We start from the raw sequence: 14,870 nt of genomic DNA on the forward strand, positions 1-14,870 counted from the left end.
TGATGTGGTGGGATCTTGTGGAATTTTTCTTCTGTATTTATTTTTATTTTGTTTTTAAATTTTTTAATGTTTATTTTATTTCTGAGGGACAAAGACACAAAGCATGAACAGGGGAGGGTGGAGAGAGAGGGAGACACAGAATCTGAAGTAGGCTCCAGGCTCTGAGCTGTCAGCACAGAGCCTGATGTGGGGCTCGAACCCATGAACCACAAAATCATGACCTGAGCCAAAGTTGGACACTTAACCGACTGAGCCACCCAGGCATTCCTCTTCTGCGTTTATTTTTAAATTTTTTTATTTTCTGTTTTTTCAGTGAAATGGGAAGGGGAGGGTCACTGACTAAACATGAGGATTGGGGAGAGAATGTGTGAGGTTTGAAGAGAGCAAATGTATAAAATAGTCATCTCTAAGAGTGGGAGAATAAATTAACTAGGGAAATGTAGTAAAATTTCCAAGTATTGTTGAAGGCATAGTAGATTTTTCAAACATTTGTGGTTGTAAATACAAAATGATTATCAGTCATCCTGGTAGTTTTTTTCTAGTCAGGACCAGCTGCTCAGATGAGGTATGAAATAGGTGGAGAATTGGATTTATCCAGGATTGGTGTTTTGCTGAAACTGCTAGATCACCATTTGTGAAATAGAAGACAAAGTAGATGTTAGCCACTGAAAAGATAATTGAATATATGAATGGATTTTTTTTAATGTAAAAAAAAAACAACAATAGACTAGTTAATAGTTCTCATGGTTCAAAAGATGAAGAGATAAGCCAATGTACATTGAGAAGTTTTGCTTCCACCCTGTGATCTCTGATAGCTGGTTAAATGTTATTTCTGGGTGTGTCTGTAAAGTATTTCCAGAAAATATTAGCATTTGAATTGGTGGACTGAATAAAGCGGATGGCCCTCTCCAATGGGAATGGAAGTCATTCAAAGCATTGAGGGCCTGGGGCACCTGGCTGGCTTAATCAATAGAGCATGGGACTCAATCTCAGAGTAATGAGTTTGAGCCCTACTTGGATGTAGAGTTTACCTAAAAAACAAAACAAAAACAAAAACAAAAAAATGTTGAGGGCCTGAATAGAACAAAAAGACACAGGAAGTTTAAATTTACTCTCTCCCTGACTACATGAGCTGAGATATCAATCTTCTGTCCTCAGTGTTCCTGATTCTCAGACTTCAGATCCAGACAGGAATCTACACCATTAGCTCTCCAACCTTTGAGTTACATGCCTGTCTTTTCTAGGTCTCTAGTTTGTAGATGATAGACAGTGGGCTTCTCAGCCTCAATAATCATGTGAGCCAATACTTTATAATCTCAATGGATGGGTGGATGGATGGATGGGTGGATGGATGGGTAGATAGGTAGGTAGGTAGGTAGGTAGACAGATCCTATTGGTTCTCCTCTGGACAGCCTTGGCTAATACACAAGTGTGTGCTCATTCATCCCATTCCTCCCCACTAGCCCTATAGATAAGCATTTGTGTTAGTTTGTTGTGAATTCTGTCAATATTTCTTTATGAAAATATAAACAAATATTGACCTATTCTTATTTCACCTTTTTTTCATGTTTCATTTTATTTTTTGAGAGATAGAGAAAGACAGAGTGCAAGCAAGGGAGAAGCAGAGAGAGAGGGAGACACAGAATCCAAAGCAGGCTCCAGGCTCTGAGCAGTTAGCACAGAGCCCAACGCAGGGCTCGAATCCACGAATGAAAGATCATGACCTGAGCCAAAGTTGGACACTCAACCAACTGAGCCACCGAGGCACCCCTATTTAACTCCTTTTTTATGCACAAAAGGGTAGCAAGCTATAGTGCATGCTGTTTTACACCTTGCTTTTTCACTTGTCAGTATTCTGGATATCTTTCCATGTCAACAACTCCTAGAAAGCATCTTCATTAGTTTTATTTTCTATTCCATCTATAGGGTGTCAATCCAAAATGAACAAGCCTTTTAGAATTTCTTCTTTTTTTAAATTTTTTTAATGTTTATTTTTGAGAGAGCGAGAGAGAGAGAGAGCAAGCAAGAGGGCGGCAGAGAAGGAGGGAGATACAGAGATACAGCAGGCTCTAGGCTCTGAGCTGTCAGCACAGAGCCCAATGCGGGGCTCAAGCCCAAGGGCCGTGATATCATGACTTGAGCTGAAGTCCGACACTCAACTGACTAAGCCACCCAGGGGCCCCTAGCCTTTTAGAATTTCAAAAAGTAAAGAAAGTTTTATTTGAGCCCACGTTAGTACAGATGCCTTGGAAACATGATCTTCATGGGGAAGAAACTGTTCCAAGAATGAGCAATTTTTATAGGGTTATATACTTTTTTTCATCTTATGAAAGCTCAAAGGCTTATAGGTCTGCATATAGGCAGTAATCATGAGTTTTATCATAAAAGAATGCAGGGAGTAGCAGCATTGATGGTTATCTCAAGGACAAAATGATTTTCCTTTAGGCTACTCGTTCATGAAGCAGAGGTACAATGCATGCGTGGCAGGCCATAAATCAGGCTTTTGGTTTGAACAAAGTTTATGTACAGTTATGCTGACTTAGAAAGAAATCTAAAATGGCTTCCTTGTGTATCAGGCCTTTAGAGAGTTTTTCTCTCGTCAAAGTAGTCTGTTGTTATGGATGTATCATAATTTATTTAATGAATATTTGAAAGCAAGGCCTTTCTTTGGAAGAACTTGGTTTTGTTAAGCCTTTGTAGATAACAAAGGGCCAGTATAGCAGGACTTCGTGTTTAAAGATCATGCCAGGATCCATAGAATTGTGAAGAATGCATGATGATGGAAAAAAATCATTCTCCAAAAAGAAGGATTCAACCAACAGACAGGAAGTGGTGAATGTGAGAAATAAGGAAGAAATACCGAATAAAAACTGTGCTGTCTAATTAACCATAGGTTTACAACCTATTGGAAATATGTATGAACACTGCACCCCCCCCCCCCCCCCACCATGGAGTCCCAAACCCTTAGTCACTTCACTTCCTGGTTCTTCTTCCCCTGTCCCTTTTGTGGGCTTATTTTCTCAGGCTTTGCAATGAGCACACACCAAAGAACAAAGGGAGAAGGGACTGAAAGACTCTGTGTCACCTCAGGAAATGTATATTTGTTCCAATCAGACTACTTTTTGTCTTACATGGGCACAGGCAACATCTGGGTAAGGCTATAACCTCTGTAGTACTCAGCTAATGAGGAGCCAGGGGAGGAACTTGCATACTAGGAGATAAATTGTCTGCTGTGACTGCCCTGAGTGTGCCTGCCTGTCAGACACCCAGGCTTGGAACAACATTGATTAAAGCCTCTCTTCACTGTGCCCTGAGTCTCCGTGTCCCTCCTTTGACTGGGTTGATGGGCTAATTTCTAATTAATTAATTAATACTACTCAGGCTATTGGAAGAGAGGTAGGAGCATTTGGAAAGTTTTATATGAAACATCAAGCAAAGATTGAGGCAGTTATGAGATTCAGGAAAAATAAAAGTTTGTATGAGAAAGGAAGTATCATTATAGTGGACTACAGTAAAACCTTGGACTGCGAGTAACTTGTTCTGCGAGTGTTCTGCAAGACGAGCAAACATTTCTAATAAATTTCAACTTGATAAACAAGTGGTGTCTTCTAATACGAGTAGTATGTGATGCCAAATGTCACATGATTACAACTGAGCCAATGGTTTTTGAAATTCTCTTTGATATACGAGTGCTTTGGGTTACAAGCATGTTTCCGAAATGAATTATGCTTGCAAACCAAGGTTTTAGTGTATTTGCTTCAGCAATGAATAATACTTGAATAACCACAATAATACAGGGGCACCTGGGTGGCTCAGTCAGTTAAGTGGCCGACCGCTCTTAATCTTAGCTCAGGTCATGATCTCACGGTTCATGGGCTCGAGCCCTGCACTGGGCTTTGTACCAAAAGTGCAGAGCCTGGTTGGGGTTCTCTCTCCCCCTCTCTCTCTGCCTCTCTACCACTTGTGCTCTCTCCCTCTCTCTCAAAATAAATAAACTTAAAACAATTTTTTTTAATTAAAAATAAAAAGATTCTCATTCTCTCCCTGTACCTCTCCCCCCCCACTCTCTCTCTAAAATAAAAAAAAAAAAATTCTAATAATTGATATGTATTCTTTTTTGGAATTTTTGTATATATAGTCATTCTGTACGATTCTTTCTGACAGCAAACACATGGTGTTTAACACACCAATTTTTGTTTTTAAGTAGGCTCCATGCTCAGCATGGAGCCCAACACAGGGCTTGAACTCATAACCCTGAGATCAAGACCTGAGCCAAGATCAAGAATTGAACATTTAACTGTCTGAGCCACTGAGGCGCCCCTCCACCCCAGTTTTTAATTCTCTGATACCACCTGGGTGTTTAGCATTCGATTCAGTTCTGACACTATGTGCAGTTAGTGCAGACCCCACCAGTGAAGGGCTCAATCACAAAAGACTGCCCCCACTTAAGGGGCCAGTCGCAAGTCCCAATGTGCCACCTATACCTACACCCACCAGCTATAAACTCAGGGGTTCCCATGACCCTTTCTCTCAGTTTCAATAATTTGCTAGAAGTACAGTTTCTTGATTTGCCTCTCTCTCTCTTTTTTCCCCTTTGCTCATTTGTTTTGTTTCTTAAATTCCACATATAAGTGAAACCATATGGTATTTGTCTTTTTCTGACTGACTTATTTTGCTTAGCATTATACTCTCTAGCTCCATCCATGTCGTTGCAAATGGCAAGACTTCATTATTTTTTATGGCTAAATAATATTCCATTGTATGTGTATGCCACATCTTCTTTATCCATTCATCTATTGATGGACACTTGGGCTGCTTCCATAATTCGGCTGTTGTAAATAATGGTGCAATAAAAATAGGGGTGCCTGGGGCGCCTGGGTGGCGCAGTCGGTTAAGCGTCCGACTTCAGCCAGGTCACGATCTTGCGGTCCGTGAGTTCGAGCCCCGCGTCGGGCTCTGGGCTGATGGCTCGGAGCCTGGAGCCTGTTTCCGATTCTGTGTCTCCCTCTCTCTCTGCCCCTCCCCCGTTCATGCTATGTCTCTCTCTGTCCCAAAAATAAATAAAAAACGTTGAAAAAAAAAAAAAATAAAAAATAGGGGTGCCTGTATCCCTCTGAATTAGTGTCTTTGTATTTTGGGGGTAAATACCCAGTAGTGTAATTACTGGATCATAGGTTAGTTCTATTTTTAACATTTTGAGGAAGCTCCATACTCTGGAAAATTAGATTTTGAGGATGAAATGTTTTGATGCCTAAGATAAAGATTTGCTTTTTCTTCTGTCAGATGCCTGAGGGCACTACCTATCTAGGAAGCCTTTAAACTAAATTTATAGCTTTAGGGCTTTTGGAATATCCAAGTTATGTGGATTAGAGTTGCAAATTCATGTAAGAACTGGTTGTTTTGGACATAGGTATTCTTGTCTGTTTGTTTTTCCTCTTTTTCCTGCTCACTTCAAGGCAATTTTCATTGCAACTCTCTGGAAGAGGAGCTTGGGGTAGATTTAATTCTGGCTCACCCTTACACTAAGGGTTTAGTCCTTTGGAGTTCCAAATTTTTCTTTTTTCTTTTTTCTTTTTTTTTTTTTTTTTTTAAGCAGGTGCTTCATTTATTATACTTCTTCTTTTGGGTAACCCTAGGCTTTACATTCCATTCTAACACTTAAAAGGCTGTAGAGGGGCGCCTGGGTGGCACAGTCGGTTAAGCGTCCGACTTCAGCCAGGTCACGATCTCGCGGTCCGTGAGTTCGAGCCCCGCGTCAGGCTCTGGGCTGATGGCTCGGAGCCTGGAGCCTGCTTCTGATTCTGTGTCTCCCTCTCTCTCTGCCCCTCCCCCGTTCATGCTCTGTCTCTCTCTGTCTCAAAAATAAATAAATGTTAAAAAAAAAAAAAAAAAGGCTGTAGAAAAAATGACATCAGAGTTCCATTTCCCTGGGCTTAAGGATTCCTTAAGGATTCCTATCTTATCAGCTTTTTGAAACTTTTAAGAAAATGGTTTTATCATTTTATCTAGCATTTTTAGTTTTTATTGGAAGGCACATCAAAATATCTAGTCCACCACATTATTGGAAACTCAGTTTTATCTTATATGTTATTTTAAGTTTATTTATTTATTTTGAGAGGCGGGAGCAGAGGCAGGGCAGAGAGAGGGAAACAGAGGATCCACAGTGGGCTGCATGCTGACAGCAGAGAGCCCAATGTGGGTCTCAAACTCATGAACCTGAGCTGAAGTCGAATGCTTAACTGACTGAGCCCCCCAGACCCCCCAGTTTTCTCTTATCTTTTAAAAACAGATGATAGCAGGTATCAACTTAGATGTTTTTGGATTCCATTAGATGTAACAGAATGGTATAAGTTTTACTTTAAAATGTTGAAATTTAAAATGTTTAAATGTTAAAATTACATTCTTTTTTTAACCATTTAAACTAAATTTGAACAATTTTAGATACAACTTAAAGATGTCTGAAGAGGTACATAGTTTTCAAAAAAAAATTAGGTCGTACACAAGCAAAAATGTGAAGACTGCTGATGTAGAGAAATGGTCACATAAGTGAAAAAGAAGACATATATGCCCATCTAACCTCATGGGTTTTTTTTTTTTTTTCTTTAGTGTTTATTTTTGAGAGAGAGACAGAGTGTGAGTGGGGGAGGGGCAGACAGAGAGGGAGACACAATCTGCAGCAGCTCCAGGCTCTGAGCTGTCAGCACAGAGCCCACTGCAGGGCTCGAACCCACAAACCGTGAGATCATGACTTTAGCCAAAGTTGGACACTTAACCGACTGAGCCACCCAGGCGCCCCATGGCTTTAAATATTATGTATAGGGGTGCCTGGGTGACTCAGTCGGTGAAGTGTCTGACTCTTGATCTCAGCTCAGGTCATGATCTCAGTTTCGTTGGTTGGAGCCCCACATTGGGCTCTGAGCTGACCACTTGGAGTCTGTTTGGGATTCTCCCTCTCTCTCTCTGCTCCTCCTGCTGCTCCCAGTGTCTCTCAAAATAAATAAATAAACTTAAAAAAAAAACAACATTATCTATATACTGGTGACTACCAAATGTATATATCTAACCCAGACCTTTCCCCTATTCCCTGAAGCACATATCCTACTCAACATCTCCAACAGGATGTCTAATAAGCATCCTAGATTTATCATGTCCCAAACAGGATTCTTGAATTCCACCTCCTCCTCACACTTAAATGCACACAACCTACTTCTTTCTTCTCCTAGTATTCTCCCTCTGAGTAAATGTTATCTCTTTTCACCCAGTTGTGCTGGTCAAAGACCTTTGAGTTACTCTTGACTTCTCTCTTTTTTCAAATATTTTGTCTGGGGCGCCTGGGTGGCTCAGTCGGTTAAGCGTCCAGCTTCAGCTCAGATCATGATCTCGCAGTTCGTGGGTTGGAGCCCCACATGGGGCTCTGTGCTGACAGCTTGGAGCCTGGAACCTGCTTCAGCTTCTGTGTCTCCCTCTCTCTCTGCCCCTCCCCCTCCTCATGCTGTGTCTTTCTCTCTCAAAAATAAAAAATTTTGGGGCGCCTGGGTGGCTCAGTCAGTTAAGCGTCTGACTTCAGCTCAGATCATGATCTCACAGTCTGTGAGTTCGAGCCCCACGTCAGGCTCTGTGCTGACAGCTCAGAGCCTGGAGCCTGCCTCAGATTCTGTGTCTCCCTCTCTCTCTGCCCCTCCCCTGCTCATGCTCTGTCTCTCTCTGTCTCAAAAATAAATAAAAACATTAAAAAAATTAAAAAAATTTTTTTTTCAAAAATTAAAAAAATAGTTCATCTAATACATCAGCAAATCTGTGAGCTATGCCTAAAAATATATCCTGAATTGTTTGCCATCTCTCTCCCAGACACAGAAATAGTCTACTTAAGTGCTCTCCCTGTTTTTATTCTTATAGGCTGCTTTTAAAAGTGATCCTTTAAAAATATAATTTTGGGGGTGTCTGGGTGGCTCAGTTGGTTGAGCGTCCAACTCTTGATTTCAGTTCAGGTCATGATCCCAGGGTCATGGGATCAAGCCCCGTGTCGGGCTCCATGTTGAATGTGGAGCCTGCCTGTGATTCTCTTTCTCTCTCCTCTGCCCCTCTCCCCAACTTGTGTGCCCTCTCTCTCTAAAATAAACAAAATGAAAAATAAAATAAAAATATAATTTTGATCATGCCTACTCTGGAGGGCATTCTTAGAATAATATCCAAATTCTTACATTCTTCTAAAAGGTTCTTCATGATTTGGCTCCTGGCTACCTCTCTGGCTTCAGCTTATGTTATTTCCCCCCCCTCCCTCATCCACTTCAACTGCACTGGCCTTTGTACTATACCTCAAACACAGTAAGTATGCTACTTTGCCTCAAGGCTCTCCACTCGTGGTTCCCTTTGCCTAGTTTCCTTTTCCCCCAGATACTCATTTCTTCATTTCCTTAAAGTTTCTCTTTCAATATTATCACCCCAAAGAGGACTTGACCTTTCTTTCTAAAATAGTATGCTCTATCCCTTCTTTCCCCCCTTAACCTGCTTCTTTTTCCTCTTAGCACATTTATTATTTATTTGCTTAATTTCTGTCTCCCACTGGAATATAAATTCTAAAAGGGGAAGATCTTGGAATACTGGGGTGGCTCAGTTTGGTTAAGCGTCTGACTCTTGATTTTAGCTCAGGTTGTGATCTCATGGTTGGTGAGTTCGAGCCCCACATTGGGCTCTGCACTGACAGCATGGAGCCTGCATGGGATTCTCTGTCTCCCTCTCTCTCTCTCTCTCTAAAATAAATAAACTTAAACAAATAAATAAAAGGGCAGGATCTTGTCTGTTTTATTCACAGCCTTAGCCCCAGAGTCTTATGTAGTAGGTGGTGAATAAGTATGGTTTTTTTTTATTTAATGTTTTTTATTTTATTTATTTTTATTTTTTTAATATGGAATTTATTGTCAAATTGGTTTCCATACAAGACCCAGTGCTCATCCCAACAAGTGCCCTCCTCAATGCCCATCACCCACCCTCCCTTCCCTCCCACCCCCCCATCAACCCTCAGTTTATTCTCAGTTTTTAAGAGTCTCTTATGGTTTGCCTCCTTACCTCTCTGTAACTTTTTTTCCCCCTTCCCCTCCCCCGTGGTCTTCTGTTAAGTTTCTCAGGATCCACATAAGAGTGAAAACATATGGTATCTGTCTTTCTCTGTATGACTTATTTCTCTTAGCATAACACTCTTCAGTTCCATCCATGTTGCTATGAAAGGCCATATTTCATTCTTTCTCATTGCAAAGTAGTATTCCATTGTATATATATACCATAATTTCTTTATCCATTCATCAGTGATGGACATTTGGGCTCTTTCCATAATTTGGCTATTGTTGAAAGTGCTGCTATAAACATTGGGGTACAAGTGCCCTTGTATATAAGTACCCCTGTACCCCTTGGTTAAATTCCTAGGAGTGCTATTGCTGGGTCATAGGGTAGATCTATTTTTAATTTTTTGAGGAAGCTCCACACTGTTTTTCAGAGCGGCTGCACCAGTTTGCATTCCCACCAACAGTGCAAGAAGGTTCCCATTTCTCCACATCCTCGCCAGCATCTATAGTCTCCTGATTTGTTCATTTTAGCCACTCTGACTGGTGTGAGGTGGTATCTGAGTGTGGTTTTGATTTGTATTTCCCTGATGAGGAGTGACGTTGAGCATCTTTACATGTGCCTGTTGGCCATCTGGATGTCTTCTTTAGAGAAGTGTCTATTCATGTGTTCTGCCCATTTCTTCATAGGATTATTTGTTTTTCAGGTGTAGAGTTTGGTGAGTTCTTTATAGATTTTGGATACTAGCCCTTTGTAGTCTGATATGTCATTTGCAACTATTGTCTCCCATTCTGTTGGTTGCCTTTTAGTTTTGTTGATTGTTTCCTTTGCAGTGCAGAAGCTTTTTATTTTCATGAGGTCCCAATAGTTCATTTTTGCTATAATTCCCTTGCCTTTGGAGATGTGTCAAGTAAGAAATTGCTGTGGCTGAGGTCAGAGAGGTTTTTTCCTGCTTTCTCTGCTAGGGTTTTGATGGTTTCCTGTCTCACATTCAGGTCCTTTATCCATTTTGAGTTTATTTTTGTGAATGGTAGAAGAAAGTGGTCTAGTTTCATTCTTCTGCATGTTGCTGTCCAGTTCTCCCAGCACAATTTGTTAAAAAAAACTGTCTTTTTTCCATTGGATATTCTTTCCTGCTTTGTCAAAGATTAGTTGGCCATACTTTTGTGGGTCCAATTCTGGAGTCTCTATTCTATTCCATTGGTCTATGCGTCTGTTTTTGTGCCAATACCATGCTGTCTTGATGATTACAGCTTTGTAGTAGGGGATTGTGATGCCTCCCGCTTTGGTCTTGAATAAGAATTGAATGTAGAGGAGCACCTGGTTGGCTTAGTCATGGGAAACGAGCCCTGCATGGGAACAGCGTGGAAACTGCTTGAGATTCTCTCTCTCTCTTTCTGTCTCTCTGCCCCTCACCTGCATGTTCACATGAGTGTGCCCATGTGTGCACACTCTTTCTCAAAATAAAGAAATAAACTTAAAAAAATAAAAGAATTAGGGGCTTCTGGGTGGCTCAGTTGGTAAGTGTCTGACTTCAGTTCAGGGCATGATTTCATGGTTCATGAGTTCAAGCCCCTCATCAGGCTCTTAAATGTAGAATTGTGTATCCCCAAATGCCTACCATAGGTCTATTTACAAATATGTTTGGTGTTGAAAAGATACCAAATGGATGAATGGATATAGTATCACTCATGTACTTTATTGTTTCCTTTTGTATGGGAAGATTACATTTTGCATCATGTAAGGACTAGTTTCTTTTCATTTTGGTGAGCTTTGAGATAGCAACCCAGGTTATCGATCTTTTCCTTTTTTCTCTTTTAAGTTTATTTGTTTTTAGTAATTGCTACAACCAATGTGGGGCTCAAACACATGATCCTGATATCAAGAGCTGCATGCTCTTCTGACTGAGCCAGCCAGGTGCCACCAGGTTATCTATCTTAATCCTCAGCACCTCAAATGACTCTCTAGGGTCTCTGTCCCACAATTTCTAACAATGAGGAAAATGGTTCCAGAGAAAGCCTTCCCAGTGAAATATTTATTTATTTATTTAAAAATTTTTAAAATTTTAATTTATTTTTGAGAGAGACAGAGCACGAGTGGGGGAGGGGCAGAGAGAGGGGGAGACACAGAATCTGAGGCAGGCTCCAGGATCTGAGCTGTCAGCACAGAGCCTGATGTGGGGCTCAAACTCATGAACCGCGAGATCGTGACCTGAGCTGAAGTCGGACACTTAATGACTGAGCCACCTAGTAGGTGCCCCTAGTGAAAAATTTAAAAAGCCAATAATTTACTTTTTAGATTTTTAGAGTGTGGAATTTTTTGTTTTGTTTTGTTTTGTTTTTTGTTTTTGCCTCCCAAATGAATTCAAATGTCCTTGAGCCACTTTTCTTGCTTATACTATGATCATTTTGGTCCTACAGAAAATATTATATAGTGATTTCATCTTGTGAAATGGAATTACTTGTCATTTTGGCACAATCCAGGTTCAGGAATTAATTCTTGTGTTTACTGTCAAATAATGCTCATTTCCACATGATAGAAAAAAACAAATAATTAAAGAAAAAATCCAGTAAAAATGCCAATCACATTATCTAACATAATTACACATAAGTATTAAACTTGGTAACTCAGAATAGCAATTATGTTGGGTCAGTAGTAAAGAATGCTGATTTTACCTCTGGTGTTCTTGAAGGGAGAATAAGCTATTAAAAATGGATGAGAGGCTGGTAATTTTGAAGTACTCATTCAAGTTAAATTATCATTAATAAAAATTTAAAACAATATTAATTTATATATGAAGGAAGAGGGGGAACCTGGGTGGCTCAGCTGGTTAAACGTCAAGACTCTTGATTTCAGCTCAGGTCATGATCTCACGGTTTGTGAGATTGAGCCCCACGTGGGATTCCTCCACACTCACAGCAATTCTCTCTCTCCTCTCTCTGTCGCCCCTCCCCCCATACTCACTCTCTCTCAAAATAAATAAATAAGCTTAATATATATATATGGAGGAAGAGAATGTTCTGTACAGTTTTTTGGGAGAATTATCTAAGAATGATTTTTCTTTTCTTTTTTTAAAATTCTTTTTTAAAATTGTATTATATTGTATTATATTATATTATATTATATTATATTATATTATATTATATTATTTATTTATTTATTTATTTATGTGTGTTTTAAAGTAGGCTCTATGCCTAACCTGGGGCTTGAACTCACAACCCTGAGATCAAGGGTCACATGTTCTGCTGACTGAGCCAGCCAGGTACCCCTAAGAAAGGGTTTTCTTTAAAATTAATGAAATCTATAACTCCCTGACTATACTCGCTTCAATACCCCTGAAACCATAAACTGAGACTTATGAAATATGTATCACTGAAGCCATGTAAGTTATGAAGAATGTTGGCATATATTTAATCAACCAACGTATGATTCTATAGGGGAAGCAGGCAGATTTTTTGCTTCTCTCTCTCTCTCTCTCTCCCTCCCTCCCTCCCTCTCTGTATGTGTGTATATGTGTATATGGAAGAAAATTGTGCTGTGTTTAAATTTCCCCTCTGGCAGAAGTTAAGGTTCAGAATATTAAGTAAGGATTCTTTAAAAGTTAACTCTCTCAGGGTGCCTGGGTGGCTGGCTTAGTCAGTTGAGTGTCCAACTTCAGCTCAGGGCATGATCTCTCAGTATGTGAGTTTGAACCCCACATCAGGCTCTCTGCTGTCACAGAACCTGCTTCAGATCCTCTGTCCCCCCCTCTCTCTGCTCCTCCCCCGCTTTCACTCTCTCTGTCTCTCAAAAATAAGTAAACACTTATAAATAAATAAATAAATAAACAAACAAACAAATAAATAAATAAATAAAGTTAACTCTTCCTCTCTTAAACAAATTAGAAACATACCTTGTCCTTTTTAACTCATTCTACAGAAGGTGTCTTAATGCTGTTCTCTATTGTGGCCACAGAATAAGATGTTCTACTTAATAATAAACCCAAAGGGGAAAAAGTCCCTGCATCTTATCACAGATCTAAAAAGCCATCCCAGTGGAATAAGCAAACTGGGTCCCCAGTGAGTATAGAGAATATGTTGTGTGTGCAGCACACAAGTGTTTCTTCAATCAAGTTAAGACCAAGCAAAAGTAAGAAACCTTGCCTACCAACATGGGATAGAGATTTAGTGGTCCTAAAATTTAAAAAAACATGGAGATGGGGCAGAAAATTTAAATTGGAGATCCACTAAGAATTTAAAAGTTTTTGTTTCTGTATGACAAATAAATCTCTCTTCAAAATCTTGAAAAAGCACTGAGAGACTTGAATTATAATTACTTCTTTTTTCTAATAATAGATAATATTGCAGTTGAAATCATAGAATAACTACAAAACATTGTTGAAAGAAATCAAAGACAATCTAAATAAATAGGTATTTCATGTTTAAGGATTGGAAGACTTAATATTATTAAGATGGCAATATTTCCCAGGTTGGTAAATAGATATATTGTAATCCCTATCAAAATCCCCAGCTGGCTTCTTTCCAGAAATTAGAAAACTGGTCCTAAAATTCATATGAAAATTCAAGAAACCTAGAGTAGCCAAAACAATCTTGAAAAAGAACAAAGTTAGAGGACTCACGCTTCCTGATTTAAAAACTTTCTGAAAAGCAACAATAATCATGACTGTGCAGTGCTGGTGTAACAATAGATATAACAGATTAATGGAATGGAATTGAGAGTCCAGAAATAATCTTTAACATTTATAGTTAATTAATTGTTTGACAAGGGTGCCAAGACAAATCATTTAGGAAAGAAGAGTTTTTTCAACATAGAGTGCTAGAACAAGTAGATATTCATATGCAAAAGAATAAAATTGGATCCTTTCCTCACACATACATAAAAATATGTATAAAAACACATAAAATACTTAAAAAATACATTAAAAAACTCAAAATGGATCATACACCTAATGTAATACATAAAACTGTAAAACTTACAAGAAAATGTAGAAGTAAATCTTTATGACCTTGGGTTAGGCAAAGCCTTCTTAGAAATGATGCCCAAGGTATAAACAACAAAAGAAAAAAATAGATAAATTAGACTTCATCACAATTAAAAACATCTGTGCTTCAAAAGACACTATCAAGAAAGTGTAAAGACAGCCCACAGAATTGGAGAAAATATTTGCAAATCAAAAATATTATCATATACTTGTGTCTAGAATATATAAAGAACTGTTACAACTAAAAAATAGAAGACAATATAATTTAAAAATGGGCAAAAAACTGGGCAAAGAGTCTGAATATACATTTCTCCATAGAAGATACACAAATGACCAATAAGCACATGGAATGGTGCTCAACATTATTAGCCATCAGGGAAATGCAAATCAAAACCCAACGAGATACCATATCACACCATTAGGATGACTACAATAAAAAAAATGGTAATAACAAGTTTTGGAAAAATTGGGGTCTCATACACTACTGAAAGGAATGTAAATGGTGTGACCAATTTGAAAAAAGCATATATTAGAACATATAGCCACACAAAAACTTACACCTATGTTCACAGCAGCTGTAATGGGGGGAAATACTTTTTCTTCTACCCTTCTAGGTTCTTGGCTAGGGCAGATTAACAAGAGAAAAAAATAGAAGTTAACTGGGACACCTGGGTGGCTCAGTGAGTTAAGCATCAGACTCTTGATCTCTGCTCAGGTCATGATCTCATGGGATCAAGCCCTGAATCAGGTTCTGAGCTGACAGCACAGAGCCTGCTTGGGATTCTCTCTCTCTCTCTCTCTCTCTCTCTCTCTCTCTCTCTCTCTCTCTCTC

Source organism: Panthera uncia, chromosome B4, assembly GCF_023721935.1.
Source record: "Panthera uncia isolate 11264 chromosome B4, Puncia_PCG_1.0, whole genome shotgun sequence".
Taxonomy (NCBI): domain Eukaryota; kingdom Metazoa; phylum Chordata; class Mammalia; order Carnivora; family Felidae; genus Panthera; species Panthera uncia.